The sequence below is a fragment of a genome, unplaced genomic scaffold (genome assembly GCF_019419815.1).
Source record: "Pyrus x bretschneideri cultivar Hongxiangsu unplaced genomic scaffold, Pyrus_bretschneideri_v1 Contig42, whole genome shotgun sequence".
Taxonomy (NCBI): domain Eukaryota; kingdom Viridiplantae; phylum Streptophyta; class Magnoliopsida; order Rosales; family Rosaceae; genus Pyrus; species Pyrus x bretschneideri.
The window spans coordinates 766,940-780,875 of record NW_025999746.1 but is presented as its reverse complement, the minus strand read 5'-3'; positions in this window follow the sequence as shown (position 1 = coordinate 780,875).

The following is a 13,936-nucleotide window of genomic DNA, read 5'->3' as shown; positions in this document are numbered from 1 at the left end:
GTAATATTTCCGGGACGGGCTGCCACAACCTACCCACCTTATTAGAATTTCATCCCGAAATTCAAAACAACCAAACAACAACCCCTAGCGATCAAAGAACAACCGAGGATATAAATCCCTCATCCGATCTTCCGTTTCCCACGTAGCTTCCTCCACAGAATGATTTCTCCACAAAACTTTCACTAACCTCACTGTCTTGTTTCTCAGAACTTTTTCCTTCCAATCTATGATCGTCACTGGTTTCTTATCATAAGTCAAATCTGGATTAATTTCCAAGGGTTGAGGAGGTATCACGTGAGATGGATCAGCAACGTAATGTCGAAGCATGGACACGTGAAAAAAGTTATGCACTTTAGCCAGCTCCGGAGGCAACTCCAGCCTGTAAGCTACCTCACCAACTCGCTCTGTGACCATGTAGGGTCCGATGTACCGGGGACTCAACTTGCCTTTCTTTCCAAACCGCACAACACCTCTCCACTATGAAAGCTTCAGAAATACCCAATCTCCGACCTCATACACTCTATCTGTAGCATGCCGATCTGCTAAACTCTTCTGCCTGTCCTGGGCTGCTTTCAGGTTAGACTTAATTACCTGAACATTTTGAGTAGTCTCCTCAACAATCTCCGGACCCACCAAGACTCTTTCTCCAACCTCTGACTAACACAACGGTGTGCAACAAGCTCAACCATATAATGCCTCAAATGGCGCCATGCCAATACTCGATTGAAAGCTGTTATTGTAAGCAAATTCCATCAAATCCAACCACTGGTGCCAAGAATCACCAAACTGTAACACCGAAGCTCGCAACATATCCTCCAAAGTCTGAATAGTTCTCTCTGACTGTCCGTCTGTTTGAGGATGATACGCCGTACTATAAAGTAGCCTTATACCCAAAGCTTCCTGAAATGCTACCCAAAACTTAGATGTAAATCGTGGATCACGATCCGAGACAATACTCACAGGGACACCATGGTACTTCACAATCTTCGAGATGAACAACTCCGCCAATCGGCCCAAAGAATACTTCTCCCTCACTGGAATGGAATGTGCTGATTTAGTAAGCCGATCAACGATCACCCAAATGCCGTCAAAACCATTATGTGTATGCGGGAGCTTGTACACAAAATCCATGGTGATATTTTCCCATTTCCACTCTGGAATGGAAAACGGCTGCAACAACCCAAACGGCTTCTTCCCTTCCGCTTTAACCTACTAACAAATAGCACACCTACTCACATACTCCGCTATCTCCCTCTTCATACCCTGCCAATAATAAAATGGTCGAATGGTATGATACATTTTAGTAGCTCCTGGATGCATGGCATAAGCCGAGATATGTTCTTTATCGAGAATTTCTTTCTTTAAATCCAAATTATTAGGCACGAACATCCTACCCTCTTGCATCAGCATATCATCCAAATCACGAACTCTGAGGTTTTTCCTCCTCCCTCGATCTCGGGCTTGAATTAATTCCTGAGTTTCACTATCAGCCACCTGAGCTTCACGTACCCGATCAACTAAAATCGGCCTAACTTGAAAATTAGCAAGTAAGGCCACATCTCTATCTTCTGCTTCTAACCTCACTCCCGTAGAACGCAAGTCCGCCAAAAGAGGAATACAACTCGCATACAACGCATTAATGCGGCCCTGAGACTTCCTGCTAAGTGCATCAGCAACTACATTTGCACGACCAGGGTGATAATCAATCGTACAATCATAATCGCTGAGCAACTCCATCCACCTCTGTTGACAAAGATTAAGTTCCTTCTGCGTAAAAAGATATTGAAGACTCTTCTGATCTGTAAAGATCCTACATTTCTCTCCATAAAGGTAGTGTCTCCACAACTTCAACGCAAAGATAATCGCGGCCAACTCCAAATCATGTGTAGGGTAATTCAACTCATGAGGTTTCAACTGTCGTGAAGCATAAGCAATCACCCTACCATGCTGCATTAACACACATCCCAGACCATTCAAAGAAGCATCACTATAAACCTCGAAATCACCACTATCGTCTGGGAGTGCCAAAACAGGTGCATGAGTGAGACAATACTTCAACTGCTGGAAACCCCGCTCACACTTATCATCCCACTCAAATTTAACATCCTTCCTCGTTAACCTCGTCAGTGGTAAAGCAATCACGAAAAAATCCTTAACAAACCGTCGATAATACCCCGTCAAACTAAGGAAACTCCTCACCTCAGTGACGGTTCGCGGTTGCTCCCATTTCTCCACAGCTGCCACCTTCTGAGGGTCCACTAAAATACCCTGAGCAGAAATGACGTGCACCAGAAATGCAACTTGGTCTAACCAAAACTGGCACTTGCTAAACTTAGCATACAATTGGTGTTCCCTTGACCTCTTCAACACCAAAGTAAGATGTCGAACGTGCTCCGCCTTAGACTTCGAGTACACCAGAATATCGTTGATGAAAACAATAACAAACCTCTCCAAATATGGCTGGAATACCCGGTTCATCAAATCCATGAAAGCAACTGGTGCATTCGTCAAACCAAATGGCATAACCAGAAACTCGTAATGACCATAACGAGTCCTGAACGTCGTTTTAGGAACGTCATCCCTACTAATCTTCAGCTGATAATATCCAGACCTCAAGTCAATCTTGGAGAATACACAAGCACCTTGAAGCTTATCAAACAAATCATCGATACGTGGCAACGGATAACGGTTTTTAATCGTCACCTGATTCAATTGCCGATAATCAATACATAGCCCCAAAGTTCCGTCTTTCTTTCTCACAAACAATACTGGAGCTCCCCACGGTGAAGTACTAGGCTGAATGAAACCCTTATCCACTAATTCCTTCAACTGAACTTTCAATTCCCTTAACTCAGTGGGTGTCATACGATAAGGAGTCAAGGAAATAGGACTAATACCTGGACGCAACTCGATGGTAAATTTCATGTCTCGATCTAATGGTAAACCAGGCAAATCCTTAGGAAAAACATCGGGAAAGTGTCTGACTACCCTCACATCCTCAACTCTACTAGAAGTAGCCTCATCAAACACCACATGAGCTAAGTACCCCTGGCAACCTTTAGACAACAACCTTTTCGCTCGCAAAGCCGAAATAACGCCATGTCTCACCCCACTCTGCTCACCCACAAAAGTAATCACAGGTAGTCCAGGACGATGAAACGTAACTATTTTCCCATAACAATCAATATTGGCATGATAGAAATGCAGCCAATCCGTGCCCAGAATCACATCAAAATCAACAATATCCAACGGGATAAGGTCAGCTGGCAAAACAACATTCTCCACTATCACTGGACACCCTGGGTACACACGATCTACAATACATCTCTCCCCTCTAGGCATAGCGAACTCTAAATCGTACCCTAGAGGTGTGGGCGAGATTGCGTCACTTGAGCAAATGTATGAGAAATCACAGAATGTGTAGCTCCACAGTCAATTAATACTCTAGCAAAATAACCAAGGATATTTAACGTACCCATAATCAAATCCGGATTGTTCTGAGCGTCCTGCAGCGAAATATTATGAATACGCCCCTGGGTCTGCTGTCGTCCGCCACGACCTCTGCTCGTCTGACCACCACAACTCTGAGTACCACGCCCATGACTGGGCTAACCAGACTGCCTCGAAGACCCTGCACTACTCGAAGCAATCTCTCCCTGCTGGAACTGTCCTCCCTGAAACCACTGAGAACCGCCTGCTGGAACTGGAGGATATGGCATATAGCCACTAGGATACGGAGGATAACCATCTTGAGAATATGGGTCCTGGGGATACCGATACTGTCCCGGGGCATAAGGAACAGCATCACCCTGATAGTGATAGGCACCACCTCGACCTGCCTGTCCATAACTACCCTGACCCTGAATCTGCTGAATCGGCGCAGGTGGCGACAAGAAAGTCTGCTGCAGCTTTTGCTGCTGACTCTGGGAACAATTCACAGCCTGATGTCCCATCTGCCCACAAGTAAAACAACCACTGCTGCCACGCCTACACTCACCAAAGTGCCGATTATTACACCTGCAGCAAAGTGGGGCCCTACCTCTGCCACCATCACCCTGTCTCTGGCCTCTAGCACCACCAGCAAACCTACCTCCACGTCCCTGACCAGTGGCGCTGAAACCACCACTAGAAGAGCTAGAACTAGTACCACCCCTCTTGAAATTCTGAGTCCGACAAGGCCCGAGCGACGCTTGACCTTTACCCTTATCATCTTTCTTCTGATTACCATCCTTCTCTTCCTCATCACTCTCGCTCGACATATTTTCTGAATCCTCAACCCTCAGTAGAATCTCATAAAAGTCCTGGTAAGTATTACAATAAGTAGTGGTCGCCATCGAACGCCATTTCTTCTTAGTGCCTAAGCGAAAACGACGAAGCATCTCCGCCGGATTACCATCAATCTCAGGATGATAACAAGACAAATCTGTGAACTTCCAATAGTACTCATTCGCTGTCAGCTTCCTCTGTCTCAACTCAGTAAATTCTTGCTTCTTACTATCAATGTACTCAGGGGGCACAAACCTTCTCTTGAACAAATCAATGAAAACATCCCAATTAGTCTTCTCAGCTGGAGTCAAACGACGAAGTTCCTGCTCCCACCAGGCTGCAGACTCCGTACCCAGAAACCACGATGTCGTCACAACCCACCTCTCGACAGGAAGGTTCCCCTGATTGTGCAACACACGAAAAGTCTTCTCAATGTGCTCTAACCATCGCTCTGCACCCTCGTGACCCTCATTACCTTCAAACTTATCCAACTTCAAATTATACATAGTCTCCAGAGGAGTCCTCTGGGGAGGGCGGATCGCCGACTGAATAGCTGTAGCAATAGCTTCCCCCAGCTGAGCAATATCGGGGAAACTAGGCTCAGCAGAGCGACGTGGTTCCCGACGAGGCGGCATAATTCTGACAGAAGACACCAAAACCATTAGGATACTCACAAAAGTACAGAACTGCCAAACCTAGGCTCTGATACCAAACTGACACACCCCGACCGAGATCAGGGCATGCTGGCTGTCACGCGGAGATGACGTAACCATGTGCACAGTGCGGAAGCTAATAAAACAATAATAGAAGAAGTACGAATAAATAAAAACTAGCATACATAAGGTAAAAGTAATAAGTGCTAGCGTAAGTGAGATACGAGTTCAGAGCGATAAGCCTACAGCAGTCCAAATGAAAAATGACAAGACAACAGTACACCCGAAGGTGGCCCTACGCTGGTGATCGTCTGTCAAAAATGCCGAGAAAGCCCTCTGGGAAATCACCTAACCTGCTAGACAACTAGAACCTGGAGGGGCGCAAAACAAAAGCGTGAGTGGGCAAAAACAAAGCTTTTCGAAAACCATTTAACAAAATAAGTTCTAACCCCTCGCCGTAAAACCTGTATACTTCCCAGAAAATAAACATATGTACGTATATATAGATATGCCAATCATGCTCGAGAATATGCCCTGTCAGAACCTCAGAATGAAATGCAAGTGCTCAGGTATAAATCATATCAATAACATATAATCTGGCAGCCAGAGTCACCTAACGTTACCTGTACGGCTGCATCTAGAGCTCAAATCTCAATCTCAATAACTAAACCTGCCCACGAGTCGGAACCACCTAAAGTGGTCTGTACGACAGGCCTGGGTGTAATACATATAAACGCTGTGCGAATAATCGCGGGTCACCTACGAGTCGGAACCACCTAAAATGGTCTGTACAACAGGATTGTGCACCTAACTTGGATCCAAGCTGAGCGTGTGGTGCGGGAGGTGAACAACACGTGAAGGACTGTGCCCTACTCTGGGCGGGAGCACTAACACCGAGGGTGCAGGTTATGAGCTCTCTAAACCTCTCGAATCGCTACTGAATGTAAACATGAATAACACTTACCTGGCACTTACCTGTGCGTCCACAGCACCCAATATGTATAGGTATGTATATATATATATATATATATATATATATACACACAACTAATAATGCGACTAATGATGCACAAACAACGATAATATAATGCATGGCATAAGGCAAATGACAATTCAAGTCAATTTCTGGGAAAATATAAGTATATAGGTATATACGGAAAACCAAAAGCCCACTCACTGGTATGTGAAAGGGTCGTAGCCCCCCTACCACGAGTGACCACGCTCGTCCTCGGGATACGTCTCACCTATATGCGAAATAACTATAAAAACATTAATTTTTAAAGCACATAACCAAACTTTAGAAATAACTTCTCATACAATGCTCAAATGGGGTGTATGAATACACCAACGTGATCTACTCAACCTCAGGAACATCCCCATATTTTTAAAATAATTTTTCACCGCCGCACGCGCCCCCACGCGCAGGCACGTGCCTGGCACGCTGACGGCGTCAACTGACGCCGTAGGGAATATTTCGTCAACGGCGTCAGGAATATTCCGTCAGACTTGACGGAATATTCCGTCATCTTCTCCGGCGAGCCTCCGGCGCCGTCACCGGCACCGGAAAATCGGGAAAACTTTAAACTTCGATATCTTCTTCGCTTTTCACCCAAATTTCACAAAATTGGTACCAAAATGAAGCTTAGAACTAGAAGAACACAATCATACTACTTTCAAGGGTTAAAAACCACGAAATCTCACCTGTAAAAACAACCCAACTCCGGCCAACTTCGAATCTAGCGATCCCGACGTCCAAATCCTTCAAACGAACCACCCCGAGCCTCCTAGGGACCTCACCAAGCTACCTACAAGCTTGAAATTCCCTAAAACGTGAGAAATCACCTGTGCATGAACAGTACTCGAAATCAGACATTGTGGATTCGACGTGAAAACGATGGTGTTCTTACCTGGAAATGGTATGGTTGGACTCCTACAAGCCTCACGTGCTCGAATATGGTCTTGGTTTCCTCGATCTATAAAGGTTTGATAGGTTTTGTGGGTGTGTCCTTACATTTTCAAAGGAAATCGAAGGAATTGGGACTCGAGATAGTGTAGGAAACATGAGGAAAAAGGCTGTGGGGTGTGGGAAGGTGTGTGTGGCTCCCAACATGCCAACCAAACTCAAAAACAACCAATAAACGTAAAAGAATCGAACTAAGGGCAATTTTGTCTTTTCACATATACGTTGTAATATTTCTGGGACGGGCTGTCACAAAAACAGGACAAAAACAGATTTTTAAGTAGTTCACAAATTAAGAAAAAGGAGTTAGAGGAATTGTATCCACACCAAATAATCATACAAACATGTTATGTTTAATTCGAATTCCTTTTATTTCCGGATGAAGATGCTCAAGTTGGCTCAATGTTAGAACTCAACCTATTACTCTTTCTTATGTAGTATGTTAAGAGAATGGCGTTTTCAACTTAACTTAGTCCCTAGCATGCAATCTAGAATGGCGTGTTCATAGATTTAACAAGTAGAAATCATTAAGAACGAAAAGAGTTTGAGTCATCACAAGGCATCGTAAGTACTGGCGTTGTCTTACTTAACCTAGAAATTGGTTCACATGTTAATCGCAATTAACAAGTACTACTCTAGAACATATGTAGGTCCTCATTCGACAAGGGCAGGCACACACATATTCATAGCATTAGAATCCTAGATATGCTTACTAAGTATGCATCCGTAGAAAACACATAAAGAAATCATCAATAAGACAAGTAGTGAATCAATTTTCATCCGTTCATAAGAGTAATTCAAACGAAATGTCATAACAAACTTGCAATCATATTCGGGGCTTCAAACAGCCCCTAACTACCAAAAATTTAGTTACACAATCCTTAAGTTAAAACACAAGATAGACATGAGTTTGAGAAAATAGAATCGAAAAAAATCGACTAAGGCTCTCTCTTTCCTTCCTTCCCCGACACTATTTTTAAACCAATTCTTGCTGCATCATTTTCTTCTCCTTAACTCACCCACTAATAGCCACTTAGTGATGACAATAATTGAGAGGAAATGGTAAAACAATTGTAACTTCTTGGGTAGCCTTTATGCCAATTACTCCCTCTTAATGCTCATCTTTAATTCCATTTCCTTTGATATTTGAATAGGTGTCAGCTGGTTTGTTCTTGATTGCATCAATTTTGGCTGCTAGATTTATTGGATTTATTGCTTTCAATGCTTTCTTGTCAGTTACAAACTGCTCAGCCTCTTGGGAACCTTTCAGTGCTAAAAACGCCATAACTTTTTCTAGAAAAATGATATTAACAATACGCAAAATGCTCCAAAAAATAGACATCCATAGCTTTCCAAGAATATAATGTTCATTCTCTAATTCATTCTGAGCTATCCGAAACTTGCTTCTAAAGTCAGCTGACCTGCATAGGCAGTTTTGACAAATTTGTTACTTAAAATTCCACTTGTGTTATTTTTCTTTTCTTTACTTGACAAATCCTATAAAACACAAAAACAAAGTAAATAACTCAAAAATATAAGGAACTAACTAAGAAAAGACAAGTGAATTTGATATAAAATATATATGAATATAAGCTTATCAATAAGATACTTGTAAAAGTTGTAGAAATTTGTTGGAAAATAGGTAAATTTTGTTGAAAATGTAGAAATTTGTGAAAATTATAAAAAATTTGGGAAAATTGTAGGAACATACATAAATTTGTGAAATAAAAAAAATGTGAAGTTTGTGAAAAAATAGGGAAATTTGTAAAAGTTGTAGAAATGTGATATTTCTAGGAAAAAGGAGAAATTTTATAAAAATTGTGGAAGTATGTGAAAATTATAGGAAATATGTGAAATTTGTAGGAGATATGAAATTTATAAAAAATGCATAAATAAATGAAATTAATGAAATATGTGAAATATGTTTAATTTGTAGGAAATATGTGAAACTAGTAGAAATTATTGTGTTTTTTTTTTCACAGATGTCATCACGGTTCATCAACAATAGTCGCCGTTTTGCCTTTACTCTTAAAGTGACCCAACGGTACAGTAAACCAACATCAACCAGGCGGAGTGCGGGGATTTGTAAAGACTTAGCCTCCAATCGGATCACCCACTTATTGCAAAATTGGATCGTGGTCGATTACAACTCATTCCATTAGCAAACAAGCTAGTAAGTCAATAGCTTATTCACTCAAGACATGGATATCATTGTCCACACCAAGTGCCCCTTGCTCGCTCTTCCATGGAAGAAGCTGTCCCCCAAGCACATGACGATATGATGTGATAGATTTTGATAAGTGTGATTTTTCTTTTTTCTTTTACTTATTTAATGTATTTTTTAAACTAACACGCTTGTTTTTTTTTTTTTTTTTTTTGGCCTATTTCATACCAACTTCTCCATCGACATGGAGCAGCAAGGTTCAAAAGGGTATATACTCTGGGTATGGACTGAGCGATAGAAGGAGTGGAATTCTAAGCTGCACATATACTACAAGACTTGTGCATTTCCCGTTGAAGCTCCTACAGATCCACCTCTAGAGTTTGTAGAGAGGACTGGAGGATAGGCTGGAGTGGCTGTGCGGTCATTTTTAAAGTCCGGCATTTCTGCAAAGTTTTTTTTTAATTTTTTTAATTTTAATTTTAATTTTCCATTTTTTATGTTTAATATTTTTTTTTCCTTTTCAGTTTAATTAACTTGTTTAATTTATAGTGGAAATTGTTAGGAAACAAAGCTAATGGGAAAGCAAAGTCTTACCTTTATAACTCTGATTCTCGGCCTCTCATTTTTCGAGTATAGGAACAGCGTGATAATGGTCTATTTTTCCATACACATGCCAACTATGGCAACTAGTTGACTGCAATTTATGTAAGTATTATGTTCAAAATTTTAATTTCAAAATTCATTACACATAAAAAATTCACAATTATGATCGACAATCTTTATTGTTTTTTTTCTTTTTTTTTTTTGGTAGGCTTCTATGTTGCAGAAGAATGACGAGTATGTTACCAACCTCTCTCAGCAGCAACCGGACACACCAATGAAGGAGCTAACACTTGATCTAGAGGTCTCTCTATAGTTGTTGATGGACGAGGTCGAGCGACAAAAGGGTAAAGAACTCCACAGCTTAGGAGTGGGTTGGGTTCTTAACCTCAAGAGATCTTCTTCATCCAGTTGTCATGCTACAAGTAGCATGTTTTTCAAACTACAACAATTGGAGAATGAGCTAGTGATCTTGCGCAAGCGAGAATAAGAAGCTAGAAAAGAAGCACACCATCAAGAAGCACTAGTACAAAAACATACTTGTGTGATGGGACTTTGCGCGACGGAGATTACCATCGCGCAAAACAGTTTAGTGTAATGAAGGTGTACCTTCGTCGCACAATGTTGGGAAAAAAATGGTAAAAGTCTTGGTTTGGCGCCAAAATCTTGCGCGACGCACAGACCGCGTCACGCAAACAGCTTTTGTGTGATGTTTTGTTTCACCATTGCGCAAAGACTATTTCCACGATGCGATATATCTATCACGCAAATTCTATTTCCACGATGCGATATATCTATCACGCAAATTTTTTGCACCAAACCAAGACTTCAACCATTTTTTTCCCAATAATGTGCTACGAAGGTATACCTTTGTTGCGCTTACCCTATTTTTCTTGTTTATTCAAGCATAGTTTTTCTTTCCAATTACATTTGTTAGGGTAGACTTGAATTTTCAGATACACCAAATGACAAAGAAGCAAATTGTATTATTGTTTTGTTCCTCTGGTTTTCCTCTTCTTCCTCAGTTGATCTCCTCAAAATTTTGTGGTATCCACTAGTGTAAATATTTTAAATTGAAGATCGAATTCGTTCATTGTATTCAAATACGGTCAAGGAGTGTAGCTGTAGAAAAATCATCAAAATTGGAGTTAGAACTACCGTTAAATCGTGATAAATTTTTTTTATAACCATCGAAAAGTTTTGTCTCATTACTTGATCTTTGAATGTTTCTCTTTTGCGATTTTTGGCGTATGCGATCTTGACGTATATACAAACATGTTTGATGGTTGGATCGTTGAAACTAGTTTTGTAGAATGCATATCCCATCAAAACAATAGATTTACTAACACTTGGAGTTCATTTATACTTTCATTAAGTATAACATAAGATTTTGTGGTATTCACTAGTGTAAATATTTTAAATTGAAGATGAATTCATTCATTGTATTCATACAGGGTCAAGGAGTGTAGCTATAAAAAAAATCATCAAAATCAGAGTTAGAACTACCATTAAATCATGATTTTTCGTTTATAACCGTCAAAAAGTTATTTCCCATTACTTGATATCTAAATGTTTTTGTTTGCAATATTTAGCGTATGCGATCTCGAAGTATATACAAACAAGTTTGACCGTTGGATGATTGAAACTAGTTTCGTAGAATAAGTATCTCATCAAAGCAATAGATTCACTAACACTTAGAGTTTATTTATACTTTCATGAAGTATAACATAAGATTTTGTGGTATCCACTTGTGTAAACATTTTACATTCAGGATCGAATTTGTTCATTGTATGCACATAGGGTCAATGAGTGTAGCTGTAAAAAAATCATCAAAATCGGAGTTAAAACTACCGTTAAATCCTGATTTTACGTTTATAAGACGAAAAGTTTTGTCCCGTTACTTGACCTCTGAATTGTTTTTATTTTTTTTGCGATTTTTGGTGTATGCGATCTCAAATTATATACAAACATGTTTGACGGTTGGATTGTTGAAACTATTTTCGTAGAGTGCGTATCCCATCAAAACAATAGATTCAATAACATTTCGGAGTTTATTCATACCCTCATTAAGTATAACATAAGATTTTGTGGTATTCACTACTGTAAATATTTTAAATTGAATATCGAATTTGTTCATTGTTCATATAGGGTCAAGGAAGCTGTAAAAAATCATCAAAATTGGAGTTAAAACTATTGTTAAATCGTGATTTTAAGCTTATAACTGTCAAAAAGTTTTGTCTCGTTACTTTATCTCTAAATGTTTGTTTTTTGCGATTTCTGGCTTATGTAATCTTGAAGAATATACAAACAAGTTTAATTGGATTGTTGATTTTTTAGTATCCACTAGTGTAAATATTTTAAATTGAAGATCGAATTCATTCATTGTATTTATATAAGGTCAAGGAGTGTAACTGTAAAAATCATCAAAATCGGAGTTAAAACTACCTTTAAATCGTGATTTTTCATTTATAACCGTCGAAAAGTTTTGTCTTGTACTTAATCTCTAAATGTTTGTTTTTTATGATTTTTGGCGTATGCGATCTCAAAGTATATACAAACAACTTTGACAGTTAGATCATTGAAACTATTTTCGTAGAGTGCACATCCCATCAAAACAATAGATTCACTAATACTAGGAGTTTATTTATACTTTCATTAAGTACAACATAAGATTTTATAGTATTCACTAGTGTAAATATTTTAAATTGAAGATCGCATTTGTTCATTGTATTCATATGGGGTCAAGGAGTGTAGCTGTAAAAAGTCATCAAAATCGGAGTTAAAACTACAGTTAAATCGTGATTTTTTGTTTATAACCATCGAAAAGTTTTGTCCCGTTACTTGATCTCTGAATGTTTGTTGTTTGCAATTTTTGGTGTAAGCAATCTCGAAGTATATGCAAACAAGTTTGACGGTTGGATTGTCGGAACTATTTGTGTAAAATGCATATCTGTTGACCCTAAAGACTACCAAGTTTACGTGGCATGCAGGCCGAGTAATTAATAAGCTAACTACGTCCTTCGGTTGTGTGTAAGGTGTGCCAACTCATCGGGCGAAGAGTAAAATGTGTTGATATTGCGTTGAGCGTGGCTCTGACTTCTTAATCTTGTGACTACGACCAAGGAAGGAAAACGTCTCGACCTTTGGGTTCTAAAGCTTGAAGATAAGGTTGTTAGTCTTGCGAAGTTCATGGATCATTGGTGTCGGGTTTGGTCATGGTGATTATATTCGTAAGATTATAAACACGTCGAACCGACACCAAACTATATAAACACAAATTACAAATAAGATGTATGTCTTGATGGTAAATGTAGTTCGGTCGTCCGAATGCCGAACTCTAAAACTTACTTGTGAATATCCAATCATAAAACAACTCGGCGTTCAATGTGCCAAGCCCAGTAATCCGTAACACCTCACTTCGCCGAGAAGGCCAATGAGATAACCTCTGCCAATAAGAACTCGAAAATCCTTCTTGGTTGAGACTTGTATAGATAACTAGTCGACCTCGACACAGTGCTGTTTATCCAAACTGAAGGTGTTCCGTGATCAGCTGATTCTACGACAATAGTGTTGTTTATCCAAACTGAAGATGTCACTGGTTGCCTTCACAGGTTTATCCAAACTGAAGATGTACCGGTGGGAAAAAGAAAATAAAAATCTCAAGGTTGTTAAGAGGTTTTACGTAAAGCGAGAGTTTGCACATGGCAGTTTATGTGTTGAATTGGAGGGGCTTTGAATAATACACTCCATCTTCTATTTATAGCAGTGAACCCACACCTGGCCAAGTTAGAACCACACTCGGATTAGTACTCCTTATCCTGATCTAACTAGGATTCGGTTATTCCTAATTCAATTGGGACTTTGAACCCACCTCCATAACTAACCAAATTCATTCCTTGACTCTCAGTACCTTCAAATCAATCCCTCTTGTAAAATGACTCGACCAACACCAACTAGACAACTCCTAGTACCTAGCCGGCCCATGATACCCCCGGAAGACCGCTGAACCAAAAGTCTCGTCCCATTTTGTTACTCCAAATTGTCATTTTGGGCCCAAACATTGCCCTCTCGCTTCTTAGGTCTTTGGCCTATAACTCTTTGGTTAAGTTTGAACTTTGAAGAAGTGAAATCAAACCCTTAACGTATCTTTGGAAGACAATGAAAAGTCTCGCATATTCCATCCTCTTAGGTGCATTTATGAAGCACAATCATATGATCTTAATTTTGTTAGATACTCTGCCACGTGGCGATTCCTCAGCCTACTCGTCTACCATTAATAATGACCTTCGACAC